The 6,340-nt window shown below is 35.3% G+C and overlaps 1 long non-coding RNA gene across 1 annotated transcript; it reads left to right on the forward strand.

The window, feature by feature from the left end:
• The first annotated feature begins 196 nt into the window (after positions 1-196).
• LOC112818753 (uncharacterized) lies at positions 197-6,310 on the forward strand. Its single transcript, XR_012377507.1, has 3 exons — positions 197-376; positions 5,748-5,854; positions 6,078-6,310. It is a non-coding gene; the product is annotated as an uncharacterized lncRNA (long non-coding RNA).
• Positions 6,311-6,340: the final 30 nt, after the last annotated feature.

Below are 6,340 nucleotides of genomic sequence, written 5' to 3' on the forward strand. Positions count from 1 at the left end.
TGAGCTTTATTTTATCTAATGAGGTTTATTTGTTATAATGAACTATCTAGGAATAATGCAAAGAGAATCTAGTATTAAATCAGTTAACTTTCTCATAGGTTCAAATATACAGAAGATTATTTACTTTTGAGAGTTGTTTTTTGCACTTTCAAGGCCAACAATAAGTGCCTTATTTTAGAGAAAATAGGGTTTGATTCTTCTGTAACTTTCCGGGTTTTTCCCTGCTAATTCTAACATCAACACTAGCTCTTTTTTAATTATCTGCTATTTGTCTTTTGTATGTGCAGGGATTTGAAACCAGACAATATGCTTATTTCTAATGAAGGTCATATTAAACTAACAGATTTTGGCCTTTCCAAAGTTACTTTGAATAGAGGTAAGAAAAATAGCAGTAAGTACCTTTTTAAAAACCCAACAACTAAAAAAATAAATACCCAACAACTACATACTATTAACTTACACTATTTTGTTAGTTTATATTGCTAAAATTTGATGATTATTTGTTCCAAAAAAGACTAGAAAGGTGTAATGGTATTTCCTTTCAACTGAAGATGAAAAATGGAAAAAAAAAAAAAAAGATGAGAAATGGAAATCATTTCTAAATCATCAAGGGCGCTCAAAGATCTTTGGATCTTCAAAGAGGAACTCACAATTTCTGTTCTGACTTTTTGTCTCTACTGAAACTGGTTTGACCAATTAAACATCAGTAAAATGACAAAAATAACTATAACATGAGAAACAGTAATACCTACCGAACTTATTCACACTGATAGGACCACCACGGAGACCTTGATAAACAAGGGGCAAAGAAACTGAACACGATCCACACACACATACCCACACACACATATATATGGGGGTATGTTGATTTCGCTACTGGTAATGAAAGAAATGCTAATTTAAAAAAGAACGAAAGAATCATTTCACACTGTCAAGCTAGGCAAAAAAAAAAAGAGAGGACTGAAGATCTAAAATTAATGAGACTGCAAAAGCACAGTTAGTTTTTTCAGAAACACTGTAAATTAGCATGGTACTTTCCAACTGATATCTACCAATGTGTTTTAAGAAACAAAAGAGTTTAATTCTTTTTGACCTAATTAGTCTATCTTGAAATTTATTCTAAGGAAATGGTTCAAGAGAACAAAATATATGAATAAAACTTTGTAGCACCATTGTTTCTAATAGGGAGAAAGTAGAAATTACTTAAGTTTATCATAGAAACATGGATACTTGAGAGCCTATCAACTTGGTAGCATATTGTATTCTCTATTAAAATGGTAGCAGATAGAAATAAAAACAGGATAGCAAAAAACTGGGCTTATAAAGTATAAACCACGGGATTATAATTGTTTGAAAATAAACAGATCTATAATTCTTTATCTGCAAGTACAAATTTCAAAAACTTTTTAAGACCTAAAGATTTTCATTTCGTTTGATAAAATCTGACCTGAGCTGATATGGGCTATTTATAGTTTTTATTACTCCCATTTCATGTAACTACTCAGATTTTTCACAGCAGTAATAATAATATTTGAGTACACGTGGCTAGATGAGATGCCACTAGGGGTGTTCCTTACTATACATTATACTGGATATTTACCCAAAGAAAACAAAAATACTAATTTGAAAAGATAATGTGCATCCTTATGTTGATTGCAGCAGCATTTCCAATAGCCCAGATAGGGAAGCAATCCAAGTGTCCATCAATAGATGAATGGATAAAGAAGATGTGGCGTGTACACACACACACACACACACACACACACACTCTAGAATATTACTCAGCCATAAAAAAGAATGTTGTTTTGCCATTTGTGACAACATGGACAGACCTGGAGGGTATTATGCTCAGTGAAATAAGTCATACAGAAAGACAAGTACCATATAATTTCACTTAATATCATGGAATCTAAAACAAAACAGACAAACAAAAAAAAGTGGAGGCAGACCCATTAATACAGAGAACAAACTGATGATTGTGGGGGAGAACAGGCAAAAGGGCAAAATGTGTGAAAGGGAGGGGAAGACACAGGCTTCCAGTTATGGAATGAATAAGTCATAGGGATGAAAAGTACAGGACAGTGAATGTAGACAATAATATTGTAAAAGCATTGTATGACAGACGGTGGCTACACTCGTGGTGAGCATAGTATAATGTATAGAGTTGTTGAATCACTAGGTTGTGCAACTGAAACTAAGGTAAAATTGTGTGTCATACCTCAATAAAAAAACAACAAAAAAATAAAAAGCCACTATATATTTATCACATTACCTTTCTAAAATCTAAATATCTTTTAATTGTGAGGCAAATCTAATTCCCTGAGTTTCAGATAAGATATTGGAAAAAGCCATAAATCAGATGAATTTTGTGTTATGGTGATATAACAGTTTAATATTTTTTATTTTATTTTTTTCCTATCTGATGATTTATTTAAAATTTGGCTCCCATGGTGAACCTGGCTGGCTCAGTTGGTAGAGCATGCAGCTCTTGATATGGGGGTCATGAGTTCCATCCCCACATTGAGTAGATGGCTTATATGAAAAATAAAAATAAAAATAAATAAAACACAATTTGCCTCCCAAATAACTCTACATTTGTATTAGTATAAATATTAATATGACAAACATCTTTTAAATATACAGATTCTGAATTTGGTTTTTCTTTTTTTTTTTAATAGTGGTAAAAAATTCATAATATAAAATTTACCCTTTTTAAAAAGTGAATTTTTTTTTTAAAGATTTTATTTATTTATTTGACAGAGAGAGAGAGACAGCAAGAGCAGGAACACAAGCAGGGGAGAGGGTCAGAGGGAGAAGCAGGCTTCCCGCCGAGCAGGGAGCCCGATGTGGGACTCGATCCCAGGACCCTGGGATCATGACCTGAGCTGAAGGCAGACGCTTAACGACTCAGCCACCCAGGCGCCCAAACTTTTTTCTTTTTAAAGTTCAGTAGTATTAACTATATTCACATCGTTATGCAACAGATCTCTAGAACTTTTTCATCTTGCAAAACTGAAACACTGTCCCCTGATTTCCCCTTCCCCCAGCCCCCGCAACCACAATTCTATTCTGTATCTGTGAGTTTGATTACTTTAGGCACCTCATGTGAGTAGAACCATAGAGTATTTGTTGTTTTGTGACTGACTTATATCACTTAGCGTAATGTCCTCAAGGTTCATCCATATCGCAGCATGTAACAGGATTTCCTTCTTTTTAAAGGCTTAATAACATTCCATTATACGGATATATGCCACTTTTTTTATCCATTCATGTGTCAGTAGACATTTGGGTTGCTTCTACCTCCTGGCTATTGTGAATTATGCAATAAACATGAATGTATAAATATCCCTTGGAGACCCTGCTGTCAGTTCTCTCCGGTATATACCCAGTTGTGGAATTCCTGGGTCATACAGGAATTCTACTTTTAATTTTTTGAGGAGCTTCTATTGTGTTTTTCATAGTGGCTGCACTATTTAACATTCCTGCCAGCAATGTACAGGGTTCCAGTTTCTCCGCATTCTTGCCAACACTATTTTCTGTTTTTTGATACTAGCCATCCTCATGGGTATGAGATAATATTTCATTATAGTTTTGGTTTGCCTTTTTCTGTTGATTACTGATGTTGAGCATCTTTTCATAACCATGTTGGCTGTTTGTGTTATCTTTGGAGAAATATCTGTCCAAATCCATTGTCCACTTAATTTAATTAGATAATTATTTTTTTAATTGTTGTTGGGTTGTAGTACTTTATATACTCTGTACATTAACCCCTTATCAGATAACTGATTTGCATATATTTCCTCCCATTCTGTAGGTTCTTTTCATTCTGTTGATTATCTCCTTTGATATGCAGAAGGTTTTAAGTTTGACATAGCCCCATTTGTCTATTTTTGCTTTTTGCCTGTGCCTTTGGAATCCTATCCAAGAAATCACTGCCATAATATTTTTAACATTTAATTTATAAAAGATCATTTTTTAAAAAAGATTTATTTTTATTTGAGAGAGAGAGAGAGCGTGGACACATGAGCAGGGGGAGGGGCAGAGGGAGAGAGGCAGACTCCCAGCTGAGCCTGGAGCCTAACAGGGGTCGGGCTCCCACAACTCTGAGACCACCACCTGAGCTGAAATCAAGAGTCAGTCACCCAGCCATTTGAGCCACCCAGGCGCCCCTAGTTTATAAAATATTCTTTAAGATGTTTATTGTTACCTGTTAGTCCTTATTTCTTCATCAATGTATGATATAAATAAAATTTGGTAAGTTCAAATTTTCAGCTTACCTTTAAAAGTCTGATATCACATAGGAGGGCACCTGGCTGACTCAGTCGGTGGAGGATACTGATATCAGGATTGTGAGTTCGACCCCCCATTGGGTGTAGAGATTACTTAAAAATAAAATCTTTTAAGAAAAAGTCTGATACCATGTAGAATATTATGGTTTTCCTACCATTTGTGGTGGGGGGGCATGCGATTATTTTTTTAAATTATTTTTTAAGGGGCGCCTGGGTGGTTCAGTTGGCTGGGCATCTGCCTTCAACTCAGGTCATGATCCCAGAGTCCTGGGACCCTGCTTGGCGGGGAGACTGCTTCTCCCTTCCCTCTGCCTGCCACTCTCCCTGCTTTTACATTCTCTCTCTCTGTGTCAGGTAAATAAAAAATCTTAAAATAGGGGCGCCTGGGTGGCTCACTCGTTAGGTGTCTGCCTTCGGCTCAGGTCATGATCTCAGAGTTCTGGGATCGAGTCCCACATCAGGCTCCCTGCTCGGTAGGGAGCCTGCTTCTCCCTCTCCCACTCCCCCTGCTTGTGTTCCCTCTGTCAGTGTCTCTCTCTCTCTCTCTCTCTCTCTGTCAAATAAATAAATCAATTTTTTAAAAAATCTTTAAATAACTAAAAGATTTTTTTAAAGTAATCTTTTTACCCAACCTAGGGCTCTAACTCATGACCCGGAGATCAAGAGTCGCATGCTCTACCGCCTGACAGGCACCCACCATTTTTGATATCTAAAGAAAACAGTACATTATGTGTGAATGTTGAATTACTTTACAAAGTTATGCACTGAAACTGATAAAAATTCTGCATCAATTTCTATCTTGACCTACACTTGCACATGTTAGTTAATGGGGGGCCCATAATTTATACTAATTCCTTAAACAGATTGTGATATTGAAATTTTAATTTATATTCCTAATATTCCTTTCTTAATTTTTCTTACCACATCCTTTTCTACTATTTGATTTACCAAGAATTATTTTGTTGCCAGTTAGATAATACTCTTGTTTGATGATTGAGTACTCCCTAGTTTGGGTCATCACACTGTGTTCTGTTCATTCCGGAGGAAGACTCTATTCTATCAAAGTTTAATGATTTCAATCAGTTGCTTTTTTTTAAATAGGGAAATATTTATCTTTTTTTTTTTTTTGACCCCTTTCACCCGTTTCTCCTATCCCCCACCCCTGCCTCTGGCATCCCACGCAAACTGTTCTCTGTACCTGTGAGCTTAGTTTTGTTTTGTTTCTTAAGATTCCATATATAATAGAGATCATATAGTATTTGTCTTTGTCTGCTTGGTTGTATATGTTTACTCCGTGGCATGGTGGCTTCTCTGGATACGTTCATCTTACACAAGCCAGTGTTAAAGATAATGTTAATGTGGAAAGCGGACAAAGTTCAGAACAGATGATTAGTGACTAGTAAGACAATAATATTGAAGTTTTTAAAGAATTTCATATACTTTTCTTTCCATACATAGTCATCAATATGATGGATATCCTTACAACACCATCAATGGCTAAACCTAGACAAGATTATTCAAGAACCCCAGGACCAGTGTTATCTCTCATCAGCTCTTTGGGATTTGTAAGCACTTGATTAGAAAAAAGTCACATGACATGCCCTCTCATGATTGCCATTTAAAATTGTAAATGCTTTTTTAAAATAAATGTTCAAAATAAATTTAAATATCAAGCATGTTGAGTTACTTTAACATTATCTACTTAGGTGGTATAACAGTCTATGTATTTAGGTGGTGTTTTGTGGCGGTAAATCTTAGCATTTGTTTTTGTTTTTCTCTCTTTAATAGAACACACCAGTTGCAGAAAAAAACAAAGACTCTACAAATATTCTTTCAACCCATGTATCTGAAACATCGCACCTTTCTCAAGGACTAATTTGTCCTATGTCTGTAGATCACAGGGATACTACTCCTTATTCTAGCAAACTACTAAACTCATGTGAGTATAAAAGAAAAAGGTAGTTCATTCCATTAAGTGTGTCTTTTGAGGAACAAAATGTTTTTGAATTTTTAAATTTCTAATACGGGTTTGAGATACAAATACTTGAACA

This window comes from Callorhinus ursinus, unplaced genomic scaffold (assembly GCF_003265705.2).
Source record: "Callorhinus ursinus isolate GAN/ISIS: 27379988/994484 unplaced genomic scaffold, GSC_fseal_2.0 scaffold2972, whole genome shotgun sequence".
NCBI lineage: Eukaryota > Metazoa > Chordata > Mammalia > Carnivora > Otariidae > Callorhinus > Callorhinus ursinus.